General features: G+C 45.8%; 2 long non-coding RNA genes across 2 annotated transcripts; both read right to left on the reverse strand.

Moving 5' to 3' along the window:
- Positions 1-2,163: 2,163 nt before the first annotated feature.
- Positions 2,164-9,217, reverse strand: LOC127008788 (uncharacterized). The gene is made up of 5 exons (XR_007761349.1): positions 6,946-9,217; positions 6,565-6,739; positions 4,621-4,803; positions 2,797-2,916; positions 2,164-2,409 (listed from the first exon to the last, which is right to left on the reverse strand). It is a non-coding gene; the product is annotated as an uncharacterized LOC127008788 (long non-coding RNA).
- Positions 9,218-9,242: 25 nt separating this feature from the next.
- On the reverse strand, positions 9,243-15,661 carry LOC127008789 (uncharacterized). Its single transcript, XR_007761350.1, has 3 exons — positions 15,351-15,661; positions 9,894-9,972; positions 9,243-9,674 (listed from the first exon to the last, which is right to left on the reverse strand). It is a non-coding gene; the product is annotated as an uncharacterized LOC127008789 (long non-coding RNA).
- Between the last annotated feature and the right edge of the window lie 1,765 nt (positions 15,662-17,426).

Consider the following 17,426-nt stretch of genomic DNA (forward strand, 5'->3'; position numbering starts at 1 on the left):
TCCTGGAAATGCCCTCAACTCCTATGAAAGCCTTGTCAAATAGGTGTTCCTTCAGGTTCATGGTACAGAGGAGGGGTCACACTACCAGGGTCATAGAACTACTCCTGGAAATGCCTAAACTCCTATGAAAACCTTGTCAAATAGGTGTTTCTTCAGGTTCATGGTACAGAGGAGGGTCACACTACCACCAGGGTCATAGAACTACTCCTGGAAATGCCCTCGACTCCTATGAAAGCCTTGTCAAATAGGTGTTTCTTCAGGTTCATGGTACAGAGGAGGGTCACACTACCACCAGGGTCATAGAACTACTCCTGGAAATGCCCTCAACTCCTATGAAAGCCTTGTCAAATAGGTGTTTCTTCAGGTTCATGGTACAGAGGGTCACACTACCACCAGGGTCATAGAACTACTCCTGGAAATGCCCTCAACTCCTATGAAAGCCTTGTCAAATAGGTGTTTCTTCAGGTTCATGGTACAGAGGAGGGGTCACACTACCACCAGGGTCATAGAACTACTCCTGGAAATGCCCTCAACTCCTATGAAAGCCTTGTCAAATAGGTGTTTCTTCAGGTTCATGGTACAGAGGAGGGGTCACACTACCACCAGGGTCATAGAACTACCCCTGGAAATATCCACAACTCTGACGAAAGCCTTATCAAAGAGATATTCTAAGTATATACATTCATAAGTATATACATACGCCATCTTGCATTGGCTCATGCTGCCCTCCCGGAGCTCATCTTTAATCCTAGAATCTAGAGTCCGGGTTGATAGGTGGTCTTCTGGACAGCATGTGGGTAGTTTTAAGCCACTCTGCGGCGGCTGAAAAATCCCAGCTTGGTGGCACCGGGCGGGGATTGAACTCGCGTTGTCCCGAATGGGGCGCCATCATGCTATCCACTCAGCCACCGCCTCCCCCACTGCTCTGTCCATGGTAGTGTTGCCCACACGGGTCACCTCAACGCGGGTAGGACAAGACTTCTTCACCATGGACGGGCTTGTCAACCTGGTGGAGAGAGAGACAGGGAGGTTAGGGTAGCTTAGGGTAGGGTAAGGTAGGTTAGGTAAGGAGGAGAGGCTAGATTTGGCAGGGACACAGGCAGGGAGAGTGTGATTTGGCAGGGACAGAGGCAGGGAGAGGGAAATATTTGGCAGAGACATGTAATGAGAGCAGGGGAGGACACAGTGCTGGGAGTTTTAGTAGAGGACCTGGAAACAGTGCTCAGAAGGGAAAGACTCTGATGGTTTGGACATGTAAAGAGAGCAGGGGAGGACACAGTTCTGGGAGTTTTAGTAGAGGACCTCGAAACAGTGCTCAGAAGGGAAAGACTCCAATGGTTTGGACATGTAAAGAGAGCAGGGGAGGATACAGTGCTGGGAGTGTTGGAGAGATTGGAGGTAGAAGGAAGGAGACCAGTTGGTAGACCTAGGAAAACGTAGAGAAGGTGTATACAGGAAGACTTGACACTGATGGGAGTGGATGAGCATTGGGCAGAAGACAGAGCAGAATGGAGGTAGAAGGAAGGAGACCAGTTGGTAGACCTAGGAAAACGTGGAGAAGGTATATACAGGAAGACTTGGCACTGATGGGATTGGATGAGCATCGGGCAGAAGACAGAGTAGAATGGAGGTAGAAGGAAGGAGACCAGTTGGCAGACCTAGGAAAACGTGGATAAGCTGTGTACAGGAAGACTTGGAAGTGATGGGATTGGATGAGCATTGGGCAGAAGACAGGGCAGAATGGAGGTAGAAGGAAGGAGACCAGTTAGTAGACCTAGGAAAACATGGAGAAGGTGTGTACAGGAAGACTTGGCACTGATGGGATTGGATGAGCATTGGGTAGAAGACAGAGCTGAATGGAGGTAGAAGGAAGGAGACCAGTTGGTAGACCTAGGAAAACGTGGAGAAGGTGTGTACAGGAAGACTTGGGATTGATAGGACCGTATAAGCATTGGGCGGAAGACAGAGTAGAATGGAGGAGAGCCATAAAGCGTCCAACCACTCAGGAAGATTGAATTAAATGGACCTTAACCTAAATAATGATGATAATGACATTGTACTTACCAGGGATTGAGTGGTCATAGTAGTAGTAGTAGTAGTAGTAGTAGTATCAGCTGTCATGAAAGTACTATATAAGGGATTCAATAGTACACATGGTAGCAGTATAGAGGATTTAATAGTACACATAGTAGTATAGTGTAGTAATGGTAATAGTAATAGTAGTAGTCTCGGCGATCTCCTTGAGTCCGTCGTCAATGTAGATGTAGTCTCCACACCTCCACCACCTTAGTAAGATTGATGTATTCAAGGTCAGCAACATCGGCCGAGCACATCTCACAGAACTCCTTGTCCGAGGCGAGCTTGACCTGGCCGCCAACCTTCAGCCAGCTCGATCTCTGCCGACGCTCCCTGGGAAAGGATCAGCATTCGTTAGAGTCTCAAAGGTGTAGAGGCTATTATGTGGCGTCCTAAGAATAGCTTCCAAGGGCTTGTGGTCTGTCTCTACAACAATGTTATGTTTGCCGTACTGCTGTGAATGGAATCTCTCAACCCCAAACACTATAGCAAGTAACTTTTTCTCTATCTGGGCAGAGTTTTTTTCAGATTTTGTCAATGACCTCGCTGCATAATAATAATAATAAATTTGATTTCGCACATCGGCATATGTAAAGAACAGGACAAGTAAAGGAACGAGAACAAAATCGAGATAGCTACAGGGTGACCTTCTTGCATTATACAGGCCCATAGTGCAAGGCTTGAAGCATCTACACAAAGTAAGACAGGTACAGCACTTACATCATAATGACCAGGCGCCCTGACCACAAGGATGTCTTGCAGCTCCTGGAAGCCTTCATGCTGTGTCTCCTCCCAACAACAGTCATGCAGTGTTTTTCTCCAGCAGAACACGCAGCGGGTCTGTGAGTGTGGAAAGATCTTGTATGAATTATTTACCCACATAATTGATCTTGCCCAAAAACCTCTGACACTGTTTTGTTTTGTGGGACAGGAATAAACTCATCAACAGCTTCCACTCTTTGCTGATCAGTATGGATGACACTTTCAGTCAAAACATGACCAATATATTCAATTTGCTTGGTTTTCAGCTAGATCTTATTGGGCTCGGCTTCAGATTTGTCTCTCAGCATCTCTTTAGGACATCTTTAACCCAGTAGCTGCGGGGATCATGTTTCTTAAAGGCTCCTCCCCCTAAACGAGAAAAATGAGAAAAAAATCATCACTCACGCAAACCATTTCATAATATCACTCACGCAAACCATTTCATAATATATATCAACGCATGTGTAATCAGTTTATGCATCATCTATTTTGGGGGGTTTATATCGTGGCAAAAATCTGGCCCATCGCTGCTACACGGTAAAGCCACAAATTTGGCCCGTCACTGCTACCGGGTTAATCTATGGTCATGTTCCTCTTCTGTGCGCCCATGCACCAAAATGTCATCCATAATGATCTCTACACCTTCAAGATCATCAAAAACCTCATGCATCCTTCTCTGGTATATTTCAGGGGCTGGACTGATTCCAAATGTAAGTCTAAGGTAGGCCTATATCTTCCAAAACAGGTATTAAAGGTCACCTATTTAGAAGTCTCATCAAATTTAAGTTGCCCAAAACCTTTAACCTGGTAGCAGCGACGGGCCAAATTTGTGGCTTTACCGTGTAGCAGCGACGGGCCAAATTTGTGGCTTTACCGTGTAGCAGCGACGGGCCAAATTTGTGGCTTTACCGTGTAGCAGCGACGGGCCAAATTTGTGGCTTTACCGTGTAGCAGCGACGGGCCAAATTCGTGGCTTTACCGTGTAGCAGCGACGGGCCAAATTTGTGGCTTTTTTTATCTTTGTCAATTACAAGCATACTATTGAGCCAGTCTGTGGGTGTATTTTCTTCAACAATGATACCTAATCTTTCCATATGGTCTATTCCTTCTTAAGTTTACCTCTCAGAGCAACAGGTATTTCTCTAGGAGGGTGAGCCACAGGGACAACACTTGGATTAAACTGTAATTCAACTGTTGGAAAGTTGTAAAGTTTTGTTTAGTGGGCAGTGCAACATCTGTGATCATATGCCAGAGAGAGACAGAAGGGGAAGGAATTATAGGAGAAGGGAACAGACCCCAGGAGACGGGACACAACCCCCGATTAATACCTGGTACCCATTCACTGGTGGGTGGACAGGGGCGTAGGGTATCGGAAAAGCTACCCAAATTTTTCCACTTTGCCCGGGCTCTCTTGGTTGTGAGCCATGATATAAACCCCCCAAAATAGAAGATACATAATCTGATCGCAAATGCTTTGATATATATGAAATGGTTTTTGTGATAGGTGATTTTTTCTCATTTTTCTCGCTTGGAGGGACCATTAAGAAACATGATCCCCGCTGCTACTGGGTTAATAAGCATGTTTTTATGAGCGTTTTTTCAAATTCATTGCACAGAGGAAGGGTCAGACTACCACCAGGGTCATTAAACTACCCCTGGAAATGCCCCAAACACCTGTGAAAGCCTTGTCAAGTATTTTTTTTCTACAACAAAGGAGACAGCTCAAGGGCACACACAAAAAAGGAAACTATATTAAAAAAAAAGCCCGCTGCTCCCAAATACCATGTGTCAATTTCTGTGCAGATGACAAAAACCTGGATCTTCAAGTCCCTCCCTGTCTTAGCCTGTGGGGGGAGTCTCAACACCCTGCCCCTGCTGTGGGTGGTGTGGGGGGATTGGGGGTCTGGTGCAGGGCCCACAGCTCCACGGTCAGGCTCAGGGGGGAGTCTCCAGGTCTGACAGGTGCTGGGGGAGGGGGGGGAAGGCACCATAACAGAACACTCCTTACCCTGAGAGCATGTCAAGATACATAACACAGCAACATTCAGTAGATATGTACCATTAAAACCTCTCTTGAACCCAGCTATTAAAACCTCTCTTGAACCCAGCTATTAAAACCTCTCTTGAACCCAGCTATTAAAACCTCTCTTGAACCCAGCTATTAAAACCTCTCTTGAACCCAGCTATTAAAACCTCTTGTAAACCCAGCTATAAAAACCTCTCTTGAACCCAGCTATTAAAACATCTTGTAAACCCAGCTATTAAAACCTCTCTTGAACCCAGCTATTAAAACCTCTCTTGAACCCAGCTATTAAAACCTCTCTTGAACCCAGCTATTAAAACCTCTCTTGAACCCAGCTATTAAAACATCTTGTAAACCCAGCTATTAAAACCTCTCTTGAACCCAGCTATTAAAACCTCTCTTGAACCCAGCTATTAAAACATCTTGTAAACCCAGCTATTAAAACATCTTGTAAACCCAGCTATTAAAACCTCTCTTGAACCCAGCTATTAAAACCTCTCTTGAACCCAGCTATTAAAACCTCTCTTGAACCCAGCTATTAAAACCTCTCTTGAACCCAGCTATTAAAACCTCTTGTAAACCCAGCTATTAAAACCTCTCTTGAACCCAGCTATTAAAACCTCTCTTGAACCCAGCTATTAAAACCTCTTGTAAACCCAGCTATTAAAACCTCTCTTGAACCCAGCTATTAAAACCTCTCTTGAACCCAGCTATTAAAACCTCTCTTGAACCCAGCTATTAAAACCTCTCTTGAACCCAGCTATTAAAACCTCTCTTGAACCCAGCTATTAAAACCTCTTGTAAACCCAGCTATTAAAACCTCTCTTGAACCCAGCTATTAAAACATCTTGTAAACCCAGCTATTAAAACCTCTCTTGAACCCAGCTATTAAAACCTCTCTTGAACCCAGCTATTAAAACCTCTTGAACCCAGCTATTAAAACCTCTCTTGAACCCAGCTATTAAAACCTCTCTTGAACCCAGCTATTAAAACATCTTGTAAACCCAGCTATTAAAACCTCTCTTGAACCCAGCTATTAAAACCTCTCTTGAACCCAGCTATTAAAACCTCTTGAACCCAGCTATTAAAACCTCTTGAACCCAGCTATTAAAACCTCTTGAACCCAGCTATTAAAACCTCTCTTGAACCCAGCTATTAAAACCTCTTGTAAACCCAGCCATTAAAACCTCTTGAACCCAGCTATTAAAACCTCTTGAACCCAGCTATTAAAACCTCTTGAACCCAGCTATTAAAACCTCTTGAACCCAGCTATTAAAACCTCTTGAACCCAGCTATTAAAACCTCTCTTGAACCCAGCTATTAAAACCTCTTGTAAACCCAGCCATTAAAACCTCTTGTAAACCCAGCTATTAAAACTTCTTGTAAACCCAGCTATTAAAACCTCTCTTGAACCCAGCTATTAAAACCTCTTGTAAACCCAGCCATTAAAACCTCTTGTAAACCCAGCCATTAAAACCTCTTGTAAACCCAGCCATTAAAACCTCTTGTAAACCCAGCCATTAAAACCTCTTGTAAACCCAGCTATTAAAACCTCTTTTAAACCCAGGCATTAAAACCTCTTGAACCCAGCTATTAAAACCTCTTGTAAACCCAGCTATTAAAACCTCTTGAACCCAGCTATTAAAACCTCTTGTAAACCCAGCCATTAAAACCTCTTGTAAACCCAGCCATTAAAACCTTACCTTATTGCTTGTGTGAGTCCTCCCCTGCATAGGAACAGCTGCGTCATCCAGGGGTAGACCAGGGAATCAACCACTCATATCCACAGTAGACCAGGCAACCGACCACTCCTCCAGGGGCCGGTAGACCAGGAATTCAACCACTCAGCGGATGACCAGTGTTGTGTAGCTCTCCAGTCTGAAATCGAGGGAGTTTGTAACCTAACCGATCATGGATATTAATCAGTGTTTTTACTCAAAGACAAACTGTGTGCGATGAACATTCAGCGACTCGGAAATAATCACTGGATATTTACGACACGATAACAAAAATATCCGAAGCCACACCTGAACCATTGGGTACCTGCGACATTATCAGTAAAGGCAATTAGGACACTCACTCACCAGGACGTCTCAGAACAAGTGCGCCGAGGACTATTATGGAGGCTAACATGGCGGTAGTCCGGGGCGTGGAACCTCATGAACCGTAGCGGTGTGTTCTGTGGTTGAGGCTCGGCCGTGGAGGTTTCTTGTAGACCCGGGTGGATGTGGTAATGCCCGGGTGGAGCAGCAACGGCCGTAGAGGGTTGGGATGTACACTGTAGTCTTATGTATACTGTAGAGTCTTATACTGTAGAGTCTTCCATGGCAAACGTTGCCCGTTCTTTACTAACTAGAGAGAGAGAAAGACACAGAGAGAGATTGAGAGATAGAGAGACAGACAGAGAGAGACAGAGACAGAGAGAGAGATTGAGAGAGAGAGACAGAGACAGAGCAACACACACACACAGACGTACGCACAGTGCAGTGAGGGAGAATTAAGCAACACACACACACAGACGTACGCACAGTGCAGTGAGGGAGAATTAAGCAACACACACACACAGACGTACACAGTGCTGGGAGGGAGAATTAAGCAACACACACACACACACACAGACGCACACAGTGCTGGGAGGGAGGAAGGACAGGCAGCATGGCGGTACATTGTTTATTACGGAACGAAATTCGCGTTACAGCTGCAAGGTGCTCTCAACCACAATGCCTTACAAAACCAGCAGTAGTTACCTCCTCCTGCTGCAGCGACCTCCCCAAGACGGAGGGCCCCCAGACCCCGCCCAGCGAGGATGCGCCTCCCCGGCCACCTGGTCAAAGCCTGGTCAACCAGTCAGCCAGAGAGGTGCGCCCCCGCCGACAGGGCCCAGAAGCCTTCCGCATCGGGCGGGTCACCACAGCCGCCTCTTCTTGCTGCTCAGGAACACAACAGGCTAAAAGGCAACAGTTACACACACGGACATATAAAAAAAAGAAATCCTAACCGACATCTCAGAGGGAGACGCCCAAAGGCGGCAGACTCAAACGCAGAACGGAAAACACCCGTTCTGTGAAAGAGCCAACCGTCGTACCCCTAACACCCTAGGCCCCACCAGCCTCCTCCTGTGAGGAAAACTGGTCCTCAGTTTGGGCAGCTCGTAAGGAGCTACCCTGACGGCAAAGCTGTAACACAGACTGGCCTGCGTACAACTCCGCCGCCTAAACTAACACCTTGCCAGACCTCCCTACGGGAGAATCTGACATCTATCTGCGCGTCTTTCAAGCGTTGCTCCGACTCCCTACCCGCCCGACCACCCGTCCGCCCGCCCGTTCCCACGTACGCCCCCCCGTCCGCCCATCCGCCCCCCGCCCCCTACCCGCCCGCAAGCGTGCGAGCAGAGGTACGACGAGCGTCAGTGCGGCGGAACGTAGCGTACGGGTTCCGTGCGTTCGTACGTGTGGCCGTACGGTTCAGCGTAGACGCTGCTGCCTGCCTACCTGACCGAGGGTGGGGTGCCCGCCCGACAACCCGACCGCAAGGTGGCCTGCCTACCTATCTGATGGCCCGACTTACAGCCTGACCACCAGATAGCTTGCCTGTCACCTGCTAGCCTGACTGCCAGGTGGCACACCCGCCCGTCGGCCTGATGGACAGACGGCCACGCCCATGCCTTCCTGACACAGTGATTAGCTAAGTCCCCCGCCAACACCCCACACAAAAAAAAGACACTCACACAAAAAAAAAACTCACACACCCTACATAACCTGCACCGTAGTGCTACCCCAAACCTCAGCAGCTCCCGCGTTGCACACCGCCACCGCCGTTGGTCGCCCGGCAGCATCCACCCAGCAGGGACAACAGCTAAAGAGCTAGGGAGGAAGGGGGTTATGGGGAAAAAAACATACATAGAAATGAAATCCTAGCAGTCACACAGCAACACACAGCAAAAGGTCAAACACACGGCAGGCCTGCCATCACACACACAAACACACACAGCACACACTAAACCAAATACCGTGGATATACCGTAGTGACGTGATGTGATGTCCTCGCTGCACGCGCCTCCGGACTGCCACACACACACACGCTAGCTATTGGGTATAAACACACGGGAAAAAGGCATAGAAAAAAAAGACATCCTAAATAAAATAACACACACAAGCACTTAGCGGGGGTTTGGGGAGGCAGACGGAGGAGGGCCAGTTGGCATGGGAAAGGGGAATCGCCCTGCCCAGGAGATGGATATGGTCTTGGCACCCCCCCCCTGGCGTGAAGGTTACCCAACACACCAGGCGGTAAGGCTCGACACAACCCAAATCCCAGGAGGCTCATCCCCCAACCCACTTCCAGCCCACCAACCATTCTACCGCCACTTCCCTTACCCACTAAGCACCCACAGACATACACCAAAAAAAAGACTCCACTCCCATCAGACTCCTTGGAAGAAGGCAGCCTGATCCACCTAATAAAAAAGCCAGGCTCAACCTTACGGAAGAGTCTGGCAAAACGTCGGCGGAGACAACGCGAAAGGCAACGCCTGGCCAAGCAGAGCCCGACCGCCCTGACCCCCGGAAGAGAGGCCAGAGTAGCTAGAGTCGGCTTCCTCCTACGGAGAAAACCGACAAAAAAACTTCAGACATCTCGGAGGGAGACCGTCTGAAGGTGGAAGACTCAAACGCAGAACGGAATCACACCCGTTCTGTGAAAGAGCCAACCGTTGTTACACCTAACACCCTAACACCCTACACCAGCTAAACAAACACCCTACACCCTGACGTGCTGCTCCCGCGCTGCGCCGATGCTCTCCACTTACGCGCCTCTGAAAGAACAAGACCGACTTAGACACAACCCAGGAGACAGTGACGGAGAATTAGACACAAGATGAAAATTATACAAGAGCAACAGTGTTTAATGATCTCGTTCTTTGACCGACTATCATTTCATTACTATTATTGGTATTGTTATATTCATTACTATTTTTGGTATTATTATATTCATTACTATTATTGGTATTATCATAATCATTATCATTGTTTACCTGGGCGCCAGAGGATACAGGCAAAGGGTGACACACACGGCCACCTCCATCAACGTGTCTCTCCAGGCGGGGCAACACACTGGAAGTACAGGGAGACTCAGACATGCGGAGAGGCAGCGGCGGAGACATCCAGACATCTTGGCTCAGACACAGGTGGCTGCTCCATTAACCCAGCAGCAGCGACGGGCCAAGTTTGTGGCTTTACCGTGTAGCAGCGATGGGCCAAGTTTGTGCCATGATATTTAAACCCCCCAAAATAGATGATGCATAATCTGATCACAAATGCTTTGATATATATTATGAAATGGTTTGTGTGTCCAAACTCCTTATGCAAGAGTTAAGAACATAAGGAGTCTGCAAGAGGCTGGTTAGGTTATACAAGGCCATGGCTCTATCTAACCTCTTCTTGAATGTATCTATGGTATTGGCACCCACAACATGGCCCCCAAGCCTGTTCCACTCATCCACCACTCTGTTAGTAAACCAATTCTTGCCTATGTCTTTGTTGAATCTGAATTTGTTTAACTTAAAACCATTGCCACGCGTCCTACCTGGCTCTTTTACTATCAAAATCTTATTGACATCCCCTTTATTAAATCCCTTCATCCATTTATAGACTTCGATCAAGTCTCCTCACAACCTTCGCCTTTCTAGTGAGTGTAGATTTAACTGCTTCAGCCTGTCTTCATAAGGCAAGTTTCTCACCCCCTGAATCATCTTTGTCATCCTCCTCTGTACAGATTCTAACACCTTGATATCCATTCTATAGTAGGGGGACCAGAACTGAACCGCATAATCGAGATGAGGTCTAACTAGTGCTAAGTAAAGTTTGAGGATGACTTCAGCGCTCCTATTGCTTACGCTCCTTGAGATGAAACCAAGTACTCTGTTGGCCCAATTTTTGGCCTGAATGCATTGAGCCCTAGGACGGAGGTCAGCCCTCACTAGGACTCCTAAGTCTCTCTCAAGCCCAGACCTGCTTAGAGGAGTGCCATTTAAGGAGTAATTGTGTGAGGGATGATTCCTACCTACACTCAGAATGCTACACTTCCCAACATTGAATTCCATCTGCCACTTCCCCGCCCAATCATATAGTCTGTCAAGCTCATCCTGGAGAACGGTAGCGTCCTTGTCTGATTGGATTACACTACTGATCTTGGTATCATCTGTGAACTTGCTGACATCACTAATTCCTGTCCAAGTCATTGATGTAAATAATAAAAAGCAGAGGACCCAGCACCGACCCCTGAGGGACACCACTCGTAACACTGCCCCATTCAGATTGTTTACCATTGATTTGCACTGTCTGCTTCCTACCACTGAGCCACGCCCTGATCCAGTTCAAAACTTTCCCATCTACGCCGTGAGCCTGTAATTTTAGTAATAGCCGGTGATGAGGGACTTTGTCGAACGCTTTACTGAAATCTAGATACAATATGTCATAGTTTTCATCTTGGTCAACCGCCTCGATTACTTTAGTGTAGAAGAACAACAGGTTATAGTAAGGCAAGACCTATCCTTTGTGAACCTATGCTGTGAATCATGAATTAAATTATGCTTTTCTAGATGGTCCAGAATGCTCCCGGCTATAATTTGTGGCTTTACCGTGTAGCAGCGACGGGCCAAATTTGTGGCTTTACCGTGTAGCAGCGACGGGCCAAATTTGTGGCTTTACCGTGTAGCAGCGACGGGCCAAATTTGTGGCTTTACCGTGTAGCAGTGACGGGCCAAATTTGTGGCCTTACCGTGAAGCAGCAACGGGCCAAATTTGTGCCATGATTTAAACTCCCCAAAATAGATGATATATAAACTGATCACAAATGCTTTGATATATATATTATGAAATGGTTTGTGTGAGGGTGATTTTTCTCATTTTTCTTGATTGGAGGGACCATTAAGAAACATGACCCAAGCTGCCACCAACACCACCACCGGGTTAAGGTCAACAAAATTGTAATGCCAAAATTTAATTAAGTATGGGAAAGATAGAAATTAGGGAGGATAAGTAGTTTTAAGTATTTTTAAGAATATATAAATTCCATCTCTATCTCTCACATACTTAACTGAATTTTTCTTAACTAAAAATGGTCAAATCATCACTGATCTCCTCTATTATGCATATATATAATCATTTTTGCAATTCCTAACATTATATACTCATTTAAATAATTTTTCACACATATATATAAATACTACTCTTACATATACCCAATACTGTCCAACCCCTTATGCAAGAGTTAACCAGCATCTTCATTCTTTCATCCCTATACTGTCCAAACCCCTTATGCAAGAGTTCACCAGCATCTTCATTCTTTCATCCCTATACTGTCCAAACCCATTATGCAAGAGTTAACCAGCATCTTCATTCTTTCATCCCTGTGCTGTCCAAACCCCTTATGCAAGAGTTAACCAGCATCTTCATTCTTTCATCCCTATACTGTCCAAACCCATTATGCAAGAGTTAACCAGCATCTTCATTCTTTCATACCTGTGCTGTCCAAACCCATTATGCAAGAGTCAACCAGCATCTCCACTCTTTCATCCCTATACTGTCCAAACCCATTATGCAAGAGTTAACCAGCATCTCCACTCTTTCATCCCTATACTGTCCAAACCCCTTATGCAAGAGTTAACCAGCATCTTCATTCTTTCATCCCTGTGCTGTCCAAACCCATTATGCAAGAGTCAACCAGCATCTCCACTCTTTCATCCCTATACTGTCCAAACCCATTATGCAAGAGTCAACCAGTATCTTCACTCTTTCATCCCTATACTGTCCAAACCCCTTATGCAAGAGTTAACCAGCATCTTCATTCTTTCATCCCTGTGCTGTCCAAACCCATTATGCAAGAGTCAACCAGCATCTCCACTCTTTCATCCCTATACTGTCCAAACCCATTATGCAAGAGTTAACCAGCATCTTCATTCTTTCATCCCTGTGCTGTCCAAACCCATTATGCAAGAGTCAACCAGCATCTCCACTCTTTCATCCCTATACTGTCCAAACCCATTATGCAAGAGTTAACCAGCATCTTCATTCTTTCATCCCTGTGCTGTCCAAACCCATTATGCAAGAGTCAACCAGCATCTCCACTCTTTCATCCCTATACTGTCCAAACCCATTATGCAAGAGTCAACCAGCATCTCCACTCTTTCATCCCTATACTGTCCAAACCCCTTATGCAAGAGTTAACCAGCATCTTCATTCTTTCATCCCTGTGCTGTCCAAACCCATTATGCAAGAGTCAACCAGCATCTCCACTCTTTCATCCCTATACTGTCCAAACCCATTATGCAAGAGTTAACCAGCATCTTCATTCTTTCATCCCTGTGCTGTACAAACCCATTATGCAAGAGTCAACCAGCATCTCCACTCTTTCATCCCTATACTGTCCAAACCCATTATGCAAGAGTCAACCAGCATCTTCACTCTTTCATCCCTATACTGTCCAAACCCATTATGCAAGAGTTAACCAACATCTTCATTCTTTCATCCCTGTACTGTCCAAACCCATTATGCAAGAGTTAACCAGCATCTTCATTCTTTCATTCCTATACTGTCCAACCCCTTATGCAAGAGTTAACCAGAATCTTCATTCTTTCATTCCTATACTGTCCAACCCCTTATGCAAGAGTTAACCAGCATCTTTATTCTTTCATCCCTATACTGTCCAACCCCTTATGCAAGTTAACCAGCATCTTCATTCTTTCATCCCTTACACTGGTAAACTCTGGGGCACCCTTCCTGTGTCTATATCTCCTCCTGCCTTCGACTTGAATTCTCTCACGAGGAATGACGTATCGAGACGCCTCTCCTCCCAAAATTGACCTCCCTTTCAGCCGCTCATAACTTTTGTCTCTGAAGGAGCAACAATTAACCCAAGAACATCGGCAGACCCTTTTCTGGGGTTTCACGGGTCATGGCTGTGGTACGGTGGACCCTAAAAAGGGCTCACCATAAAACCCCTGATTCAAGCTAATTGTAGGCGGTTGTGGCATACCGTAACCCACCATGCATGCCCTGGGTCATTGTGGTGGGTGAGTGATCTTGAGGTGGGCTTTTTTGTCATGGGTGGTGCTGTAAGGTCATGGCAGACTGAATTAGCTATCCATACAGTAATCACTCGTCAAATTCTTTAAAGTAGACAACAAGCGACTCTCGGCTAGATGCCACGCGTCGCAAGACTGTTTATTTTGTGACAAACACCACACAAACAGAATGGAGTTTGAGCAAAAGTAAATATTCTTAATGGCTTTATGGTTATGAGAGTACCAGGTCCTCTGAAGTACGTTCCATGCTGTTTTCTTAGTCTCAAAATGCAGTGTAATTTTGCCATTTCTCGGCCACTTCTCGGCTTCCCCACGGCCCAAGCCCACGGGTTAAGCCCTTCCCGGCGGAGGATCTATATAGAGACGTTTGGAAATTGGGACTTTTTGTCGGCGCGTCTGTGTATAGACGTTTGCTCTCATTTGCCCTCATTAGATAGTATCATGGCGCCACTATAAACACTCGCCTGCGCCAGAACGGGCTGGGCCGACCCCCCAAAAAATAGAAGATTCCTTACTACTGACAAAATGAACAAAATAAATTATTATTAGGCATCTCAAACCCCCGGGACACTTGCCGACATTGCCTCTCAAGGACAGTCACCCTTGTGCCTTGTTGGATATGTGTAATGCCCCGACGAGCTTCTTTTCTAAATCCTTCCTATTTCTCAACACGTCCTCTGCGTGTATCAAAATAACACGAGAAATTAATCAAGATCAGGGTATTCGCCGGCTGCCTGGGATTGAACCCGCGACCAGCGTGACAGGAGAGCCACTCCTTACCGAGTCGGCCAAAGAGGTGCCCCCCTGGCTAAGTGGGTTATGGGAGGCTCGTTCATCAGGCCGTCGCCGCACTACATATGCAACACACATCAGCTGACACCAGGAATTTTTGCATTTTTCCTAGTTTCTTTTTTTATTATAGTCTATCATGTCAAGGAGTAAGAGACCTCTTGAGCCGGAGGAAATGACTCCTTTGGTGTCTGAGGATATAGATGCTGATTTTTTGAATGATTTTGGTGATCCTGACTCATGTACCATCAGTGGTTACACTCTAAACCTTCATTTGAATGTATCAATATACATATAACTAGTCTAACTTAACCCTTTCATTGCTAAACGCTTGCAGCGGGCGTTAGGCGTCTTTGCTGGTGGTGCTAAACACTCACTGCGACCTCCAGCCGCACTCAAATCTCCCGTGTATGAGAGTGTTCCAAACAGTAATTCTCACAACACAGGATTGACAAGTGAGTGTTTTCTACTAAACTTGGTGGAAAATCATGTCAGCCCTGCTGCCGGGAAGGGGTTAACGGGCTTTTTCTAAACCTATTTTCTTGTTTGCCCTAGAGTGGTTTCTTTAGCTGTAAAAAACAATATCCATTATCCACACAACTATATCAAAATGCTTACCGGTCTCCCCAGCTGAAGAGGTCACGGACAGAGGAGGTCATGTGCGCCTCCCCAAGCCCATGTCCCCCGGCGTCCATCTCCCGGAACACTGCCACACAAACAAACGCTAGCTATGGGTGTAAAAAAAGATTACGTGCAAAAAGTTCACACACAAAAATACATCCTAACAAAATAATAGTGCGAAGGCATAACGCCAACGCACACACACACACAATCATACGACAGGCCTGCCATTCACACACAGACGCACACACAAGAGAACCCACTTAACCAAACCGTTGGTGTCGTCGCGATGAGTCCTCTGCATGGTCCGTCCATGCATCCTGCAAAACAGAGACAGAGAGGCCAATGAAAATATTAGACAAGGGAACATTAAGGGCCGCTTCCACAGTCCATCATGGTCTTTGTAACACTCCCGAACCAAGCTATAGAATCCCATACTGTTCAAAATGGCGCGGTCTTCGATGACACACTAAATACAAAGAGCTTTTCCTGTATTGTGTCGTCAAATTTGTGGACTTGAATATAAACAGGATCTCAGCTTACTCATCTCCCTTCTCTTCCCTTTCCTTCATATCATAAACAGAGAGCTTTTCCTGTATAGTCTTGTCAAATTTGTGAACTTGAATAAAAACAGGATCTCAGCTTACTCATCTCCCTTCTCCTCCCTTTCCTTCATATCATAAACAGAGAGCTTTTCCTGTATAGTCTTGTCAAATTTGTGAACTTGAATATAAATAGGATCTCAGCTTACTCATCTCCTTCTCCTCCCTTTCCTTCTGCCCCCCTGTTCAAATTGGGTTATGGGCTCGTTCATCGAAACCGTCTGCTACATATGCAACACATCAGCTGACACCAGGAATTTTGCATTTTTCCTAGTTTCTTTTTGTATAGTCTATCATGTCAAGATAAGAGACACTCTTGGGCCGGAGGAAATGACTCGCGTGTCTGAGGATATGAATGCTGATTTTTTGAATGATTTTGGTGATCACAGACTCATGTACCATCGGTGAGTTTACGCTCTAAACCTTCATTTGGATATCAATATACATATAACTAGTCTAACTTAACCCTTTCATTTGCTAAAACGCGCAGCGGGCGTTGGCGTCTTTGCTGGTGGTGCTAAGCTCCTTTCGACTCAGCGCGCTCAAATCTCCCGTGTATGAAGTGTTCCGACAGTAATTCTGCAACTGCAGGTTGACAAGTGAAGGTGTTTTCTACTAAGCAGTGGAAAATCATGTCCAGCCTACTTGCCGGAAGGGTTACTTGAACTTTTCTAAAGCCTATTTTTCTTGTTTTGCCTGAGTGGTTCTTTGTTGTAAAAACCGTATCAGTATCACTATTTATATCAAAATGCTTGCCGGTCTCTGACTGGAAAGGGTCACGAGACAGAGGGAGGTCATATGGCACTCCCAAACCCATGTCCCAGGCGATGCATCTCCGGAAATTCACTATACACAAACAAGCGCTAGCTATGGGTGTAAAGATTACGTTACTAAAGTTCACACAAATACGTCCTAACAAAATAATAGTCACGGAAACTCGCATGTACCTACTACCTAATCCTTGAACAATTACCTGCTCGCTTTCCCACACACAGGCCTTTACACAAGAGAACCCACTTAACCAAATAGTTGGTGTCGTCGCGATAGGTATCTGCATGGTCCGTCATGACATCCTGCAAGCCAGAGGCATATTGAAAAGAGAACAGTAGGGCGCACAGTCCATCATGGTCTTTGTAACACTCCCAGGCCAAGCTGTAAGATCACATACTGTTCAAAATAAGTAGCAGTCTTGATGACTACCACTAAATGCAAAACTTTCATATTGTGTCGTCCGTTTGTAGACTTGAATATAAGCAGGATCTCAGCTGCTCATCTCCCTTCTACCCACTTCCTTCATCTATCATAAACCACAGGAAGCTTTCATAGCATAGTCTTGTCAAATTTACGAACTTGAATAAGAAACAGGATCTCCAGCCCCCTCATCTCCTTCCTTTTCCTTCCGCATATCATGACAGAGCTTTCCTGTATAGTCTTGTCCAATTTGTAGACGAATAAAAACAGGATCTCAGCA

Source organism: Eriocheir sinensis, chromosome 38 (assembly GCF_024679095.1).
Source record: "Eriocheir sinensis breed Jianghai 21 chromosome 38, ASM2467909v1, whole genome shotgun sequence".
NCBI lineage: Eukaryota > Metazoa > Arthropoda > Malacostraca > Decapoda > Varunidae > Eriocheir > Eriocheir sinensis.